Below are 20061 nucleotides of genomic sequence, written 5' to 3'. Positions count from 1 at the left end.
CTCCTGAGAAATCTGTGTGCAGATCAAGAAACAATAGTTAGAACTGGACATGGAACAATGGACTAGTTCTACATTGGGAAAAGTGAAAGTGAAGTCACTCAGTTGTGTCTAACTTTTCGCAACCCCGTGGACTGTAGTCCACCAGGCTCTTCCATCCATGGGATTCTCCAGGCAAGAATACTGAAGTGGGTTGCCATTTCCTTCTCCAGGGGATCTTCCAGACCCAAGGATAGAACCCAGGTCTCCCGCACTGCAGGCAGACTTTTTTACCTCTGAGCCACCAGGGAAGCCTAAATTGGGAAAAGAGTACATCAAAGCTGTATGTTTTCACCCTACTTATTTAACTTACATGTAGAATATATCATGTGAAATGCTGGGCTGGATGTAGCACAAGCTGGAATCAAGAATGTAGGGAGAAATATCAATAACCTCAGATATGCAGATGACACCACCATTATGGCAGAAAGGAGAGAGGAACCAAAGAGCTTCTTGATGAAAGTGAAAGAGGAGAATGAATATGATGACTTAAAACTCAACACTTAAAAAGCTAAGATCATGGCATCCTGTCCCAATAGTGAGAGACTATTTTTGAGAGGCTCCAAAATCACTGCAGATGGTGACTGCAGCCATGAAATTAAAAGACCTTGCTCCTTGGAAGGAAAGCTATGAGCAACCTAGACAGCATATTAAAAAGCAGAGACATCGCTTTGCTACAAAGGTCTGTCTCGCCAAAGCTATGGTTTTTCCAGTGGTCATGTATGGATGTGAGAGTTTGATTATAAAGAAAGCTGAGTGCTGAAGAATTGATGCTTTTGAACTGTGGTGTTGGAGAAGGCTCTTGAGAGTCCCTTGGACTTCAAGGAGATCAAACCAGTCCATCTTAAAGGAAATCAGTCCTGGATATCCATTGGAAGGACTGATGCTGAAGCTGAAATTCTAATAGTTTGGCCACCTGATGCAAAGAACTGACTCAATGAAAAGACCCTGATGCTGGGATTGAAAACATGAAGAGAAGAGGATGACAGAAGATGTGATGGTTGGATGGCATCACAGTCAGTAGACATGAGTTTGATCAATCTCCAGCAGTTTCTGAATGACAGGGAAGCCTCACGTGTTGCCCTTCATGGGGTTACTGAGTTGAACATGACTGAGGGACTAAGCTGAACTGAACTGAGGCTCTATAAAGGAGTTATTAAATATGTTGACATGTGGCTAAAGAAGAAAACATAGTTCAATGTCATAGAAAACTGAAGGAATACTTTAAATATAACAAAATATAGCATGTTGCCTAATTTCAAGGAGGATGAGATCAAATCAGATGTATATTTATCAAAGGGTATACAGAATCACCTGAGTGGTCTAGCAGTTTTCCCTACTTTTTTCAATTTAAGTCAAATTTGGTAATAAGGAGTTCATGATCTGAGCCACAGTCAGCTCCTGGTCTTGTTTTTGTTGACAAATAGATTTAAGGGCCTAGATCTGATAGATAGAGTGCCTGATGAACTATGGAATGAGGTTCGTGACACTGTACAGGAGACAGGGATCAAGACCTTCCCCATGGAAAAGAAATGCAAAAAAGCAAAATGGCTGTCTGAGGAGGCCTTACAAATAGCTGTGAAAAGAAGAGAGGTGAAAAGCAAAGGAGAAAAGGAAAGATATAAGCATCCTAATGCAGAGTTCCAGAGAATAACAAGATGAGATAAGAAAGCCTTCTTCAATGATCAATGCAAATAAATAGAGGAAAAGAACAGAATGGGAAAGACTAGAGATCTCGTCAAGAAAATTAGAGATACCAAGGGACCATTTCATGCAAAGATGGGCTTGATAAAGGACAGAAATGGTATGGACCTACAGAAGCAGAAGATGTTACGAGGACTTTATTTTTGGGGGCTCCAAAATCACTGCAGATGGTGACTGTGGCCATGAAATAAGAAGATGCTTACTCCTTTGAAGAAAAGTTATGGGCAACCTAGATAGCATGTTGAAAAGCAGAGACATTACTTTGCCAACAAAGGTCCATCTAGTCAAGGCTACAGTTTTTCCAGTGGTCATGTATGGATGTGAGAGTTGGACTGTGAAGAGAGCTGAGCACCAAAGAATTGATGCTTTTGAATTGTGGTGTTGGAGAAGACTCTTGAGAGTCCCTTGGACTGCAAGGAGATCCAACCAGTCCATTCTGAAGATCAGCCCTGGGATTTCTTTGGAAGGAATGATGCTAAAGCTGAAACTCCAGTACTTTGGCCACCTCATGAGAAGAGTTGACTCATTGGAAAAGACTCTGATGCTGGGAGGGATTGGGGGCAGCAGGAGAAGGGGACGACCGAGGATGAGATGGCTGGATGGCATCACGGACTCGATGGACGTGAGTCTGAGTGAACTCCGGGAGTTGGTGATGGACAGGGAGGCCTGGCGTGCTGTGATTCATGGGGTTGCAGATTCGGACACGACTGAGCGACTGAACTGAACTGAACTGATACAGAATCACTAGCATTTATCTTTTGTACACCAATCTTGGCACTGATTAAATGGGAAAATATGTGTCTTGACACCTGAACTACCATACACATGCTCTAATTAATCACACCTTAACATAAAGGTCCTTGAATATTTTTTATCTTCCTCCTTCTCTTCAGAGTAGAAGGAAGCGAGTATGTTCTTTATTTAATTTTAATATTTCTGAACCTGTGTTATCCAAGAAGAGATAATAATTTTGGGTTTCTCTTACAATTGTAAACCATTGTCCAAATGTACTCCCCAAATTGCTAAGTCAACTATCAACTTTCACTCATTAGCTATTTATAGACAATATTTTATGTACAAGTTGCAGTATCAGACTTTGACTTTTTTGTTTTTTCTATTAAGAGTTTTTTAGATTCAGGATTCAGAATGTGATGCAAATCTGAATCACCTTTATGCTTTTCATCTGTACAGGAATTAGAGTATTTCTTGAATTATTTCCTTTTCCAGTTATCAGCCAAAAAAATCATTTTAAAAATAGGCCATAAAAAATCAAAGGTAATCAGTATTGCTAGCACAATAAAGAAATTCAAATGAAAGAAAATTGGGAAACAAATCATCTTCATATGTATTGTGTTTTCCTAAACTTAAAATGAAGTTGTAAGTGTAATTTTGACCTTTAAGTTTTAAACACAAGAAAAAGTTCAAAAATTTCAAAAGAATAATGGAAAACTATATACTTATTTACTGTTTCTTTTGATTTTCAGATGTTCAAAAAATGAAGAGCAATCAGACAGTCCTGAAGGAGTTCATTTTTGTTGGGTTTTCAGTTTACCCTCATGTACAGACATCCTTTTTGTGATTTTCTTTTGCACCTACCTTCTCACCCTCTCAGGTAACTTGGCCATCCTGGGTCTTACCTGGGTGGACAGACGTCTCCACATACCCATGTATCTCTTCGTTAGTGCACTCTCCTTTTCTGAGACCTGCTACACAATAACCATTATCCCCAAGTGAAGTGAAGTGAAGTCTCACAGTTGTGTCCGACTCTTAGCGACCCCACGGACTGCAGCCTACCAGGCTCCTCCATCTATGGGATTTTCCAGGCAAGAGTATTGGAGTGGGGTGCCATTGCCTTCTCCAATGGGTATCCCCAAGACGCTGGTAAATCGCTTGGCCAAGAATAGAAATATTTCAGTTATAGGTTGTGGCTTGCAAATATGTTTCTTCTTGGGACTTGGTGGCACTAATCGTATGATTCTTACTTTGATGGGACATGATTGCTTCTTGGCCATCTGCAGCCCTCTCAGATATCTTTTGCTTATGACCAACATGGTGTGTGGAAAACTTGTGGCCTCTGTTTGGGTTGCAGGCTTCTTTGTCTCTGTGATAGAGACTGCATTGATATTCAGGGGCTCTTTCTGCAACCCCAACCTTGTGAAACACTTCTGTCATATGCGAGCTGTTGTGAGGCTGTCCTGTTTAGACAGTGACCTCACAGAATTCATTGTAACAGTGATGTCAGTGTCAGGTTTGATGGGCACCTTCCTGGTCATCATCCTCACTTATGTGTTCATTCTTTCCACTGTCCTCAAAATCCCTTCAGGTGAGGGCAAGCAGAAGGCCTTTTCTACCTGTGCGTCCCACCTCACAGTGGTCATCATCCACTTTGGTTTTGCATCTATTATTTATCTAAAGCCAGAAGCATCGGGGGGAGATGACACAGTGATCACAGTGATCGCAGTTCCCTACACTGTCGTCACTCCTTTCCTCAGCCCTCTCATTTTCAGCCTCAGGAATAAGGACATGAAGAATGCTTTCAGAAAGGTACTTGGAAAGATATTTCTTGAATACTCATATTATCACTGCATAACCGAGTGTTCACAGATGTCAGTGAAGCATTTGCCCTGAAATATCTGAAGAAGCCTTTTCACAGAGGTTGACATAAAAGGATCAAGTGTCTGAGACTTGGACCTGAGCCATGACAGGTATATAGTTAGTGTGTTAAGGAAGTTTTCCAACTACTTCTACTATTTGTTTCTGCATATTCTATGCTACTGCCAATCATCCACTAGGTGTTTTGTACCTTTGCTGAAGTGCAAAAAGCATGATGGGAGAAGAAACACCAAACTTATGACTACTATATCAAAGAAAGAAAGAAAGTGAAATCGCTCAGTCATGTCCAACTCTTTGCGACCCATGGACTATAGCCTACCAGGCTCCTTAGTCCATGGACTTTTCCCTGCAAGGATCCCGGAGTGAGTTGCCATTTTTCCTTCTCCAAGGGTTCTTCCCAACCCAGCAGTTGAACCCAGGTCTCCTACATTGCAGACAGATGCTTTACCATCTGAGCCACCAGGGAAGCCCAGGGAAGACTTTCTTTACTATATTAAAGATGATTTTAAATTCCTAGTGATGTAAAGGTTGATTTTTTTTTCTAGGTAATATTGTGAGGGACTGTGTTGTGCTGCTGAGGGGAGATACTTATTTCTTATAAGATATACACTGTATAGAAATCACTGGCAGTCTAGTATGTTTCAATATATTTCTAGATATAGACAGACAAACAGATTGATATAGATAGATATATAGTTGAGTGTAATGCCATACTATTAATTTTTTTAAATAATACTGCACATGATAGTGTCCTTCCAATGACTGCTAGATGCTAGCTTCTGATTTTATGGAATATTTTGGAACACTGATTCAAAGAAGTAAACAGGACAGTACTGCCTATGGGTTCTGTGGCTTAGGAAATCCTTGGGTGAGGGCTATAAGTAACCCCCATTTTCTTTAATGTGAAAGCAATAAGAGCTAATGTTTAAATAAAATTTTATAGTATTGAGTGCTTTGACAATAAAAGGTGTTCTGCAATAATTTTAGCAGACATACAATGAGTAATGAAGGAAATACAGCATTGGGTCAATACCATCTGAGCCACCAGGGAAGTCTCTATATATTGCCCTAGACTCCCCTAAAGTAGTGTTAGTTGCTCAGGCATGTCTGACTCTACGATTCCATGAACTGTGGCCCACCAGGCTCCTTATTTATGGGATTCTACAGGCAAGAATACTGGAGTGGGTTGCCATTCCTTTCTCCAGAGAATCTTTCTGACCCAGGGATCAAACCTGGGTCTCCTGAATTGCAGGCAGACTCTTTACCATCTGAGCTACAGGGAAGGTCAATATTACCCTAAGAAAATAAGAAATTCTACAAAGTTTATGTATCACAGATAAGTAGCAACTAATCTTACTGAAAATTCCAGCATAAAACCTAGAGACGTTTCTGAAGCTTTTTCTCAGTTCTGTTGCTACTATACTCTCTCAGGAAGGACATAAGTGGTATATTATGGGTTGGTATATATAAATAAAATGTATTAAACATCTTCTGCTTATTTTTAAATCAGGTTGTTTGCTTTCTTGATGTTGAGTTTTATGGGCTCTTTACTTATTTGGATATTAACCCCTTAACATTCTTAGCATTTGCAAATATTTTCTTCCATTCAGGAGGCTGTTTTCTCCTTTTTTCAATGATTTCCTTTCATATGCAAAGACCTTTAAGTTTAATTAGTTCTCATTTTCTTATTTTAAAATTTATCTCTTGCTTCAGGAGACAAATCCAAAACAAAATATTTTGCTATGGTTTATGTCAAAGAGTGTTCTTTGTTTTCTTCTTGGAGTTTTTTTGGCTTCTAGTCCTACATTCTTCTAGTCTTACATTTAGGTCTTTAATCTTGTTTATTTTTGTATAAAAATTTAGGTCTTACTAGTATTCTATTTTCATTCTTTTACCTGTAGATAATCAGTTCTCAAAAAAGGACATGCCGATGGTCCACAGGCACATGATAAGATGCTCAGTATCCTTAATCATCAGGGAAATGTAAATCAAAACCACAAAGAGACATCACTACACACCTGTTTGAATGGCTATCCTCAAAAAGAACAAAAATAACAAATGTTGGCAAGGATATGAAGAAATGGGAACCCTTGTACACTGTTGATGGGGATGTAAATTAGTTAAGGCAGTGTGGAAAACAGTATGGAAATTTCTCAAAATATTAAAATAAAGCTGTCACATGACCCAGCAATTCCATTCCTGGGTATACATCTGTAAAAAAGAAACACTAATTTAAAAAGATACATGCACTCCAGAATTATTTACATTTGTCAAGATATGGGAGCAACCAAAGTAGCCATCAACTGATGTAGGGATAAAGAAGATGTGGTATATAAATATACAATGGAATACTACTCAGTCATAAAAAAGAACTGAATTCTGCAATTTGCAAAATCATGGATGAACTTTCAGGATGTTATGATTGCCAAGTAAAATAAGTTTGAGAAATAGAAACACTGCTGTAATGTGTAATCTAATTAATAAAACACAGTATTTAATATTATGAACAAAATAAATTCACAACTGTAGAAAACAAATTAGTGGTTACCAATAGGAAGAAGAAGAGGGAGGAGGCAGTTTAACTCTACGTAATCAAGACTTACAAACTATTACATATAAAATAAACAAGGAGTTTCTATATAACATAGGGGATACAGACAATATTTTATAATATCTATGAATAGAACATAATCTTTAAAAATTGTGAATCACTATATTGTACACCAACTTATATAATACCGTACATCAACCTTATTTCAATAAAGGGAAAAGCAAAACATTGAGGATAGTAAATCTTGGCAAGTCTTCTTAGATAATGGCTTTACATTGGAAAAAAAGAATTTAAAATATTTGGTGTTTCAAGAAAATATATGTCATAAAATTGCATTGGTTTACAGTGCTTTTTAAAATGAAATATGTTCAATGTTTTTTGAGACAGAGTTATCTCTTTTTATGACTATACTATTAATGCTTATTTCCACTTTATGGTAAATATATGCTAAATTAAATAAAAACTAGATGTTACAATTTCTAAAATATGACTTCTGGGATTTGAGACAATGCCATTGTATTCTCAACTGTATTTTTATCTATGAGCTGGTATTTCCCATTTTAAAAGCTTGTAATGTGGGGACTTCCCTGGTGGCTCAGTGGTTGAGTCTGCCTACCAGTGCAGGAGATACAAATTCCATCCCTGCTCCAGGAGGAACCCACATGCTGCAGAGCATCTAAGCTGTTGTACCACAACTACTGAGTCTGTACTTTAGAGCCTGGGCACGGCAACTACAAGCCCACATGCTGTAACTACTGAAGCCTGCGAGCCCTAGAGCCTATACTCTGTGACAAGAGAAGCCACTTCAGTGACAAACCCATGCACCACCCCTAGAGAGTAGCCCCTGCTCACCACAACCAGAGAAAAGCCTGCACAGCAATCCAAACCCAGCAAATAAATAAATAAATAAAATACAAATCCAAAAGCTGATAACGTGGATTACAAAAAGAAAAACTTAAGCAAATAAAATAACTGAACAAACAAATTCAAGCAAATCCAAACATATAGATACCTAAAACAGACTAGTAGTTACCAGGGGAGAAGCAGTTGAGAAGGAAGGCAAAATGGGTGAAGAGGATCAGTTACATGGTGACAGATGGAAACTAAGATTTTGGTAATTAGCACACTGTGCTATATACAAAATTAGACATACAATGTTATGCACATGAACTTATTATAGATTATAAACCCAAGTTTCCTCATTATCTCAATAAAAAGTAAGTTGAAAAAATTCAGAATAAAACCTTGAAATAAGGTGATCATTAGTGTTACACCATTTGCATTGGCTTTTTGTGCAATTAAATGATGTTAAGCAGAAGATATTTACTCTGGAAATTTAGGTGTTTTTGTTAAGTTTTGTTAAGGTTTGCCACCCATCAACTGGCAAAGATGTTCATTTTTCTACACTACACACTTCCTTCTGGTTTTGATGAAAAAAATCTGTTGCTCTTCACATTGCTTTTCCCCCATAGATAAAATGTCATTTGTTTTTCCTTACTAATTTCAAGATTTTTCCTTTGTTTTTAGTCTTCAGAAGTTTGACTATTTATATTTTGTGTGTATTTCTTTGGGTTTTTCTGTTTGTTGTTCACTTAGCAAAGAGAGAAACTCTCTACCAGGCTTCAGGAATCCTGACTCCTACTTACCTTTTCCAGACATCATCCCAGAGAAGACGTTAGGACATCTTATCAAAAGGATGAAAGTTCAAGTGTCCCACTTGGTCTTTCTTGACAAGGGTGCAGGTGGGGTCAGAGTACTTTCTGTGGTGTTTAGACTTACTAAAAACTTTATTTTCTAGAAGTTTTCTTCATTTTTGATAGGCTGCCTCTTTTTTGTGTGCTTTGAATAGAGAAAGCAGGGTTTTTGTTGATTTCTTTTTCTTTTTTTTTTTTTTTTTGCAAGAGAATCTATGAGAGACCTCTTCAATAAGTTTTGTGCATAATGATCACCTTTTAGTTGTAATAAGTGGGAGAAATGTGGGGAAGGTACTTTTAATTCATCCTCTGGCAGCATAGGTCCTATTTTTCTCAAATAAATTTTATCACAGAGAGGGTTTCCTAAATAGAATGAGTGAAATCCGTAACCTTTATATCTTTTCAAAGTCAGGTAAATAAGATAGATACATAGACAGCTGAAATGTGTTATAGGCTAATAGAATTTTAATTTAAAAAATCTGAACAAGGTGATTGAAATAAATAATATTTTTATTTTTTCTAAATTTCTTAATATGGAAAATTAGTCAAAGGATTTATAAGCAATAGGTAAATAATTATAATTGGCAATCATTTGATAATAACTAGAAAATTCTACAGAGATAAATTTTTCACAATCTGGAAAGTCAAAAGTTAATAATAGGCAAAGATTCTTTTTTTACATGTTCAGTAGATTTCACATCATTTCTTTTGAAAACAGAAAAAGGAAGTAATAAGATTGTTCTCCCATAAATTATTAAAAATAACTGTCAGTAAGACCATTAGACTATTAAAACTATATAACAGAAGAAATTCATAAACTTGATCAACATTTATTTTTAAAAATTGGAATAAAAATAATCCTGATCAATGCTGTTTTATCAAAAAGAAATATTATTAATGGACATATTAGGTAAGATTTTTAAGCATCAGTTTTATCTAGGAATAATTTTATATCCAAATTTTAATTTTTACATTTAATCAAATTTCTTCTTTATAAAAAATATATTTAAAACACTTTAAAATTTTACCTATGAACATTTTTACTGCACAGAAGTATGAAAAGATGATCGTTAAAAACCTATAAGTAAATATATATATGTATATATGCATATATCAGCAAAGTTCATAGAGAAAGTAAAAGGTATATTTTAACTGTAAGATGTAAGGTAACAAAATACTGTTGCATTTAAATTCAATTAAATATTTTTAAATGGCTTGAGAAGTATATAAAAACATCAGTATACGCACTGTAAAGAATATTTCATATGAAGAGATTACTTAAACCCCCTTACTAAGAATGAGAAACTCCCAATATAAAGGACATTTCCAGAAGAGATCTTAAGTGATCTGAGACAGTGGGAAAAGGAGTTCGCTTGGCATTTTCATAAGGACTAGGCAGTTAATACAGGGTGATATTTTTCTATTCAGAAGCTTTCCTGGTTGGAGCACTGGCCTTTTTTATCTTCTTGCCCAGTTGTGTGGCAGAAGGAGAAGAGGAAGAGATGTACAGGATTATGAACTGTAGAGAAAAGAAAAATATGGAGTCAGACTCTTTGATGAATTCTGTCAATAGCACTCTGTTTTGATCAATGTAGCCATAAAGTAGGTGTTAGTATTGGATGGAGTAATTGATTTCATTTTATTCTTCTGCTTCAAGATTATTGTAGCTATTCAAGGGCTTGTGACTTTCCATATACAGTACAAAATAATCTTGTCTTTCTCTACAAGAAACAAGCACATGAAACCTTTCTAGGATTCTTAAAAGCATTGCATTTAATACAAAATAAAGTTCAGAATCAATTTTCATCCTCTTTTTCTAATTTCTGTAGAATTTAGAATATATTTGAGACTTTCCCTCTTCTCTAAAGTAAGCATTTATTGCTATGAATGTCCCTTTTAGAGCTGCTTAGCTGTACCCCAGAAGTTTAATGAGTTGTAATTTTATTTTCATTCAGCTATATACACTTTTACTTTCTTTGAGACCTCCTCTATGACCCATGGATTATTTAGAAATTGTTTGTTTAATTTCTACTTGCTTATGTATTTTCCCGTTGTCTCTTGCTATTGATCTCAAACTTGATTCCATCAGCTTGGAAAACCGTGAAAACCTTTGCACAACTTCCATCCTTTTAAAGTTCTTGATCTTTTTCTTGTGGTACAGGATACTGTTCATCTTGATGTAGATGGGTTACCCTCCAGGTGCTGCTAGCAATTCTATTGTAGGCAGTCAGACCTGGCTGTTTGTCATGCATGAGGTGAGACTGAGTTTGAATCTCAGGTCTGCTGATTCTACAGCTGCAGGCAGATTTGAGTCCTCACTCAGTGGCTATGTGTCTCCCAATTAAGTTCCTGCTGATTTCCTGATATTTTTGGACAGAAACAAATGATTTTTAATTCTATTTTTCCTTTACTTTTATTTCCTTTTTTTCTTATTCTTAGGAACAACTTGGGGTGAAGTTTGCAGGACATTCCACATCAGCATTTGAGTATATGAGACATAAAATAAAGTATTTGGAACGCACTGTGTAACATTCTGTGTAACATAATGTGTAACATTCTACAAGTCCTGAGATTCCTAACCAATCCGTCTTATCCTTTTCACCTTTCAGAGTCATTTTATGATTATGTGTTGAATTATTTCAAAGTAATCTTTTTTTTTTTAATTTAGAGACATGAGCAGAGACACTTGAATATATACCTTTTTTTTTTTTTTTGGTCTGGAAATTTCATAGGTTAAATTTTTAAAAAGTTAGCAGACAGTTTGCTAAAATGCCAACATATTTTTAAAATTTTTATATCTTCAGAGCAGTGTATTAGTGATAGTTCTTTTAAATTTTCACCAACCAATCTCTTTTATTTAATTTTCAGACATTCTAATAGTTATGTAGTACAATAACATTGTGTTTTTAATTTGTATTTCCTAATGACTCCTAATGCTTAGCATCTTTCTAGGTGTTTATTACAGATCCATATATATTCTTTAAATGTTTAAAAATTTCAATGCCATTATATCTATCTACCTAGATATAATATTTTAAAAATATGTTTAACAAATTTTACACTGTCAATACATCACTGGAAGTATTGGGCTACAACAAAGTAGTTTTTCTTAACTGTGGGCTAGAATACACCAGCTCTTATTTTGGAAATCTTCACCACATTTCTCCATGACACCTGCTCTGACCATTCTGGTCCATTTTCTCTTATCTTACTTGAGTGTTGAGTCCTCAGCACTCTACAATATGATCCATTTTACCCTGGCACTATCATTATTCTGTAATCATGTGTCCCTAAAACCAAGTTCTGTTGGTAAGTTTATTATTAACCTTTCTATCCATAACTTTATTTTCTTTCTTATCCTGCATTTGTTCCTTCTTATGATTGAGGAATATCAAAAAAAGGGGTTGTAACCAAGCAAGACTCTATATCCTAAAGGAAAGACCATCTCCTCAATATCTTCAGCCTGCTTCTTCTTTCTTTTTTCTTTTTCTTTTTTCTTTTCTTTTCTTTTCTTTTTTTTTTTTTTTTGAGAAAAACATTAGTTGATCAGCCTCCTCTAGGTTACAAAAGGCTGACTCAAGTGCCAATGACTGGAAGAATGTGAACATACAGAAACAAAAAGAATAGCAGCTGGGCTGGGAGAACTGGTGACAATTTAAATAAATGTATCAGTAACATATCAGAGTCACAGAATCTTTAGCTCCTTCATGAAGGGATTAGATAAGAGTGTCTGACACATATTTCTGAGTTGTTTTGAGATACTAAAACCCCCACCAAGTAGAAGAAGCTACTGCATGATGATCATGAACAATCTGGAGAAGGTGATGGCACCCCACTCCAGTACTCTTGCGTGAAAAATCCCATGGACGGAGGATCCTGGGAGGCTGCACTAAAGGGGGTCGCTGAGGGTCAGATATGACTGAGCAACTTCACTTTCACTTTTCACTTTCATGCATTGGAGAAGGAAATGGCAACCCACTCCAGTGTTCTTGCCTGGAGAATCCCACGGAAAGGGGAGCCTGGTGGTCTGCCCTCTATGTGGTCGCACAGAGTCGGACACAACTGAAGCGACTCAGCAGCAACAGCAGCATGGACAATCAGCCCCACGTTGGCTGGAGACTGAGGACTGATGATGTTAACACTTGTGACATCAACCTGTCACCTCCAGTCAGAGAACGCTGAATGAATCCATGACACAACTTGTAGTTCTTTCCCTCAACTTGCCCTTTAAAACTCTTACTTGAATCTTTCAGGGATATCAGATTTTTCAGCATTAGCAACCCATGTCATTGCTCAGCTTTGCAGTAAATGCTGCACTTTTCTTCATCTCAACCTAATGTCAGTAAATTAGCTTTACTGTGCACAGACCAGCAGACCAAAATTTTGTTCAGTAGCATATCTTCCACTGAAGTATAAATCCTTGCAAGACGAAATCATTCATTATACTTTTCTGAGTTCTCCCATAGTACAGTCTTTAAACAATGTAAGCCCTTCAATAATACCCAGGAAAAGATTCCATGATTAAAGGAAAAGTGTTTATGATGAGTGGAAGAGTGAATTGAATGAGCATTAGGGACGGAATTCGCTCTACTTCCTACCAAAATAAAACTTAAGAAGTAGCAGGAAGCCTTGCTTATGACCATATGAACTTAGCAAGTTTTAAACCCCCAGATATTCCCAGAATAGTTTTACAAGTCACATGCTACACAAAGCTCTGCAAATAATGAGAATTGCAAAGTTGAGAGAGAAAGTTGTTTTTTTTTTTTTTTTTCCCTCTGATGAAAGAAGAGAAAATCCCTCAGGGTCTCCTAAACAGAATTAAACCTCCAGAGCTAAGGAACCTCAAGCCCTCATAATTATTAATATCAGTAAAGATATCTAAAGGGATAGAAGGAAAGGCTCTAAACTATTGCTGTCTAGTGAGTGTTGGTGTCTGTTTAATAGTACAAGTGGCATAGCCGCACATCTCATGTCAAAAAACTCTAGAGTCGTTTCTTATATGATATTATACATCTTTCAATGCCATTCTCCCAAATCATCCCACCCTCTCCCTCTCCACAGAGTCCAAAAGACTGTTCTATACATCTGTGTCTCTTTTGCTGTCATGGTTATTATTACCATCTTTCTAAATTCCATATATATGCATTAGTATACTGTATTGGTGTTTTTCTTTCTGGCTTACTTCACTCTGTATAATCGGCTCCAGTTTCATCCACCTCATTAGAACTGATTCAAATGTATTCTTTGTAATGGCTGAGTAATACTCCATTGTGTATATGTACCACAGCTTTTTTATCCATTCATCGCCATTCTAGGCTCGATGCAGGGTGCAGGATGCTTGGGGCTGGTGCACTGGGATGACCCAGAGGGATGGTATGGGGCTTGGGGTGGGGGGGAGGTGGAAGGGAGGTTTGGGATTGGAAACATGTGTACACCCATGGCGGATTCATGTTGATGTGCAGCAAAACCAATACAATGTTGTAAAGTAAAATAATAATAATAATAATAAATTTTATAAAAGAAAAAAATATAAAATCTGGAGCTAAAAGAAAAAAAAAAAAACTCTAGAGCCATAGAAATTTGAAATGTACAAAATCGGGATTGTTTTCCTCACTTCCCAGGTGGGGAAACTTGGATGCAAAAGGCACAAGTATTTTCCCAAGATTATTAAAGTAGCGGTGAAAAAGTTAAGATTCTAGTGTCTTTGGCCAGTGCTTTCTCATGCTAAGTTGATCTTTGCCTCTTTGACCAAAGAATAAAGCATGCTTCCAACAATGTAAAGGCTATCTTGGAAGAATATACCTGTAGAACTAAATCGGCTTTGGAGCCCTGGTAAAATACAGAAGGTAGGAAACTGCTGTTGATGGTTAGACTCTTTCTTCATGATTAATAATCACTACATTTTCTCCAACTTACCATTTCTCTTTGACTTTCAAAAGGGTATATATTACTTTTGTCAGTAAATCCATATTGCAGATTAAATATGAGACGTTAATTTAGAGACAACTTGAGAGATAACTGAGGATAGGGAGAGTATAGTGTTCTCACCACCACCCCCCCTCCCAAATATATATATATTCAAAATAAACCAGAAGGGAGAGTGGTCTTACATTCAGACTGTACTGCTGCAAACAAATCAAGTGTTTTTCACAGAATTAGGGAAAGAAAATAAAGAGCTTGCCTTGGAATTTGAATTGCTAACTAATAACATTTCCAAAATGCTTCTGTGTTTTACTATGGCTTGGAAAATAAGCTTTCTGGGCAATTTTGAAAGAAATATGGCCTAATATGGCCTAATGTATGAAATCCTGCTATTTTTCACATTATGTACTAGAAAAAGATTTGATTTTTTATTTTTTTCCAGCTAGGGTACCTGGTATTGCTTTGAATATATATACATATATATATATATGCAAAATATATGGGCTTCCCAGGTGGCACTAGTGGTAAACAATCCTCCTGCCAATGCAGGAGACTCAAGAAATGTGAGTTTGATCACTGGGTCAGGAAGATCTTCTGGAGGAGGGCATGGCTACACAATCCAGTATTCTTGCTAGGAGAATCCCATAGACAGTGGAGCTATAGGGTTGCAGAGATTCAGACACAACTGAGGTGACACAGTACACATACATGCATACAAAATATACTAACTATAAATATTTTATATAAACAATATATAAATATTAACAAGCAATTAATATTTATATATTAATAAATGGCAATACATATATATGTAAAAATATAAAAATATATAATTCACCTTTGGATACTTATTAATCCTTTAGTTTCACAATCCATATAATTTCTTAATTATATATTTACTACTAACCATCTTAAGAATTGCTCTCTAGATTTTTCACAATGACTTAGGAATAAACAGAGGCATATTGGGACTCAGTGTGTTCTGACTGGGAGAGGAAGTCTTTTGAAACAGTTCAGAGTCCTTCAGCAAGCTGTTTATATGGGAAAGTGCTAAAATTACCTGCAAGTCTGGGATTGGATCACTAGAAGACACACATTGAGTTTGAGTACTAAGGAAGCTTGCCTAAAGCCTCATGAGAAAGCCCAAATATCATGTAGACACTGTCCCTCATAATGTATCTTTAGGCAGAAAGGCAGAAAAATACCCTAATCTTTTATTTGGGAAAAAATGCTCACAAATAAGAAAGTGTGGATACAGTGAGTGAGGGAAACAGGAAAGATGAAAAGGTTCATAGACAAGATTAGGTCTTGTGATTCATGTATAACTCTGAAAGAATAAAGGTTTTGTCAGGTCTAGGAGGACAAGAGAATTCATGAGATTTCAATGGACCTATAAGGCAGAGTCCGAGGTAGATTAAGTCCTGGAAATATTTTAATTTAGACCATTTACCTGCTGCCTCTCAGTCTCAGTGACCAGACTGATTCTACCCAGAGAATGATTAATCTTCATTTCATTTCAGTTGCTCAGTCATGTTCGACCCTTTGCGACCCCATGAATCACAGCACACCAGGCCTCCCTGTCCATCACCAACTGCTGGAGTTTACTCAAACTCATGTCCATCAAGTCAGTGATGCCATCCAGCCATCTCATCCTCTGTCGTCCCCTTCTATTCCTGCCCCCAATCCGTTCCAGCATCAGGGTCTTTTTCAATGAGTCAACTCTTCGCATGAGGTGGCCAAGTATTGGAGTTTCAGCTTTAGCACCAGTCCTTCCAATAAACACTCAGGATTGATCTCGTTTGGGATCGACTGGTTGGATCTCCTTGCAGTCCAAGGGACTCTCAAGAGTCTTCTCCAACACCACAGTTCAAAAGCATCAATTCTTCGGAGCTCAGCTTTCTTCACAGTCGAACTGTCACATCCATACATGACCACTGGAAAACCATAGCCTTGACTAGATGGACCTTTGTTGGCAAAGTAATGTCTCTGCTTTATAATATGCTATCTGTTTTTTAAAATAAATTTGTTTATTTTAATTGAAGGTTAATTAATTTACAATATTGTATTGGTTTTGCCACACATCAACATGAATCCGCCACAAGTATACACATGTTCCCCATCCTGAAGCCCTCTCCCTCCTCCTTCCCCATACTATCCCTCTGGGTCGTCTCAGTGCACCAGCCCCCAGCATCCAGTATCATGCATCGAACCTGGACTGGCTATCTAGGTTGGTCATAACTTTTCTTCCAAGGAGTAAGCGTCTTTAATTTCATGGCTGGATTCACCATCTGCAGTGATTTTGGAGCCTCCCAAGATAAAGTCTGACACTGTTTCCATTGTTTCCCCATCTAGTTGCCATGAAGTGATGGGACCATATGCCATGATCTTCATTTTCTGAATGTTGTTTTAAGTCAACTTTTTCACTCTCCTCTTTCACTTTCATCAAGAGGCTTTTTAATTCCTCTTCACTTTCTGCCTTGAGGATGGTGTCATCTGCGTATCTGAGGTACTGATATTTCTCCCGGCAAGCTTGATTCCAGTTTGTGCTTCCTCCAGCCCAGCATTTCTCATGATGTACTCTGCATATAAGTTAAATAAGCAGGATGGCAATATACAGCTTTGAAGTACTCCCTTTTCTATTTGGAACCAATCTGTTGTCCCATGTCCAGTTCTAATTGTTGCTTAATCTTCAGTTCAGTTCAGTCACTCAATTGTGTCTGATACTTTGTGACCCCATGAATCACAGTAAGCCAGGCCTCCCTGTCCATCACCAACTCTTGGAGTTCACTCATACTCACGTCCATTGAGTAGGTGATGCAGTCCAGCAATCTCATCCTCTGTCGTCCCCTTTTCCTCCTGCCATAATCTCTCCCAGCATCAGAGTCCTTTCCAATGAGTCAACTCTTTGCATGAGGTGGCCAAAGTAATGGAGTTTCAGTTTTAGCATCATTCCTTCCAAAGAAAACTCAGGACTGATCTCCTTTAGGATGGACTGGTTGGATCTCCTTGCAGTTCAAGGGACTCTCAAGTCTTTTCCGACACCACAATTCAAAATCATCAATTCTTCAGAGCTCAGCTTTCTTTACAGTCCATCCCTCACATCCATACATGACTACTGGAAAAATCATAGCCTTGACTAGATGGACCTTAGTTGTCAAAGTAATGTCTCTGCTTTTCAATATGCTATCTAGGTTGGTCATAACTTTCCTTCCAAGAAGTAATTTCATGGCTGCAATCACCATCTGTAGTGATTTTGGAGCCCCCAAAAATAAAGTCGGACACTGTTTCCGCTGTTTCCCATCTATTTCCCATGAAGTGATGGGATCAGTACCATGAACTTCGTTTCCTGAATGTTGAGCTTTAAGCCAAATTTTCACTCTTCTCTTTCACTTTCATCAAGAGGCTTTTTAGTTCTTCTTCACTTTCTGTCATAAGGGTGGTGTCATCTGTATTATCACCCTGAGAACTTCTGCTATCTATCCCTGCAGATTTTAGGATTCTGCCAATCAGTCACTAGGTGTTCTGACGTTAGATAAAGTGGGAAAAGCAAGATTGACAAAGTCAACACCTATGATCACTACACTAATAGATGGTATAAAATAACTAGAGATATAAAACTGGAAGAATTTTTCTAGGTAATGTTGTGAGGCACTGATTTGAACCTCCCACAAGATAAACCATTTCTAATAGAAGGTACACTGTAGAGTAATAAAAAACTTATATCCATGCATATCTGAATTGGTAATCTATGTTTTTTATTCCCATGCCATATCAACTATGAAAAGTTTTTGATAACACTATTCATAACATTTTCCTTCAATGATTCTCAGATGCTAGCTTCTAAATGTATATACAAGATATTTTGGAATATTGATTCAAATAAGTAGGACAGTAGAACCTACATGTTCTTTCCTGGGGAAATTCATATTCAGGTCTAGAAATAACCTCTTTTTTCTGTAAGATGAAAGTATTAAATAACAAATGTTTAAAAAACAGATCATGTCCTGTTGTTGCTGGTTACAGCGATAAAAGTTGCTTTGGATTAATTCTGACAGATATACAGTGTGTAATGAAGGAAACTAGATAAAAACAATATCAAATCTTTGTATTATCCAGAAGAAAATAAGAAATACTGTGGGAGTTATGTATCACAGTTATATAGCAAATGATCTTTCTGTGAATTTCTACAAGCCTTGAGGGTTTTTGAATCTTATTCTCAGTTCTGCTGCTAATGTGTCTGCTCATGAAGGATACAACTACTGTACTTGTAGTTTGTATATATAAAATGTATGCACAGTGTTGTAATAATTTCCAAATTCCAATAATTATCGGGTTGTTATAAAGTAAGTAAGAAATGGATGAAAATTATTAGGTACTTACGCTGATTAAGGTTACCTCTTGCCACAACTCTACTTTCTTCTCAGGGACCATTTTTGGGACACATATGCGAGCAGAATATTTAGTCTCTACATCTGTGGTCAGTAGCTCAGTAATGTATGTTTTTTCTACTTTTTTCCCACCCCTCACAACTGGTTGTTCAATTTAGAGAGGCTGTAAAATCGTGTACATAAATGCTAGCAACCTACCTGCTCATGGTGAGAGTAGTATCTATGATAGTAAGTCTAGACTCAAGTTCTAGGACTTGAATTTGTACTAATTATCCTGCATATATTTGACATGGTGATTGTGGTAGGGATTCTTGGTTATATATTTAGTATGCAATTTTAAGCAAAGAATAAGTATTAACTGGGAAGAAGTGGAAGTTAGAAATACTTATATCTTTAGAAGTCAAAGTTCATTTCAGTTCAGTTGCTCCGTCGTGTCCAACTCTTTGTGACCCCATGACCTGCAGCACGCCAGGCCTCCCTGTCCATCACCAACTCCTGGAGTCCACCCAAACCCATAAACAATTAATTGAATAAGAAATTTCATGGATAGAAGAAAAAATGATTTGAACTGAAATGACTATTTGGATGAAAATATATAGCCTTCAAAAATACATATTTGAAACATTCATTGGAAATATCATGCAAATTTCCAAATTTCCACAAAATCTTTCATGGAATAAAAAAGAGTAAACACACTCCAACTTATTTTGAGGGGTCAGTGTAATTCTGATATTTTGAAATGTCTCAGGGACATAGATGTAAAACACTTAGGCAAAATACAGCCAAACTTTGTTTGTATACTCAATTAGATTTAGTTCAGAAGTGCAAGGATGACATATTTGGAAGTAGTGAAATGTAATTTACTACATTATCAAAAGAAAGAATATTATTCTTGTGATTGCTGATTGATGAAAAAACTATTTTGATGAAAATAATAGTCGTTTGGATAATGAAATGTGTTATAGTATAATAATTAAAAGGAAGTTCCTCAAATTAATAAAGGTTGCCAAACTTCTTATTTAATGGTGAAACATTCAAGTCTGTCCAAGTTAAGTCAGGAACAAGACAAGAAAGGCTTCTATCATCAATTTTATTCATATAATTCTAGACAGTCAGGGCAGTAAGGAAGCAAAAGAAATAAAAGGCACTAGGA

General features: G+C 36.7%; 1 pseudogene; it reads left to right on the top strand.

Moving 5' to 3' along the window:
* The first annotated feature begins 3205 nt into the window (after window positions 1–3205).
* LOC101118242 (olfactory receptor 10X1-like) lies at window positions 3206–4400 on the top strand (annotated as a pseudogene).
* The last annotated feature ends 15661 nt before the right edge of the window (window positions 4401–20061 follow it).

Source organism: Ovis aries, chromosome 1 (genome assembly GCF_016772045.2).
Source record: "Ovis aries strain OAR_USU_Benz2616 breed Rambouillet chromosome 1, ARS-UI_Ramb_v3.0, whole genome shotgun sequence".
NCBI classification, from domain to species: domain Eukaryota; kingdom Metazoa; phylum Chordata; class Mammalia; order Artiodactyla; family Bovidae; genus Ovis; species Ovis aries.
This window is presented reverse-complemented; position numbering and strand designations above follow the sequence as displayed.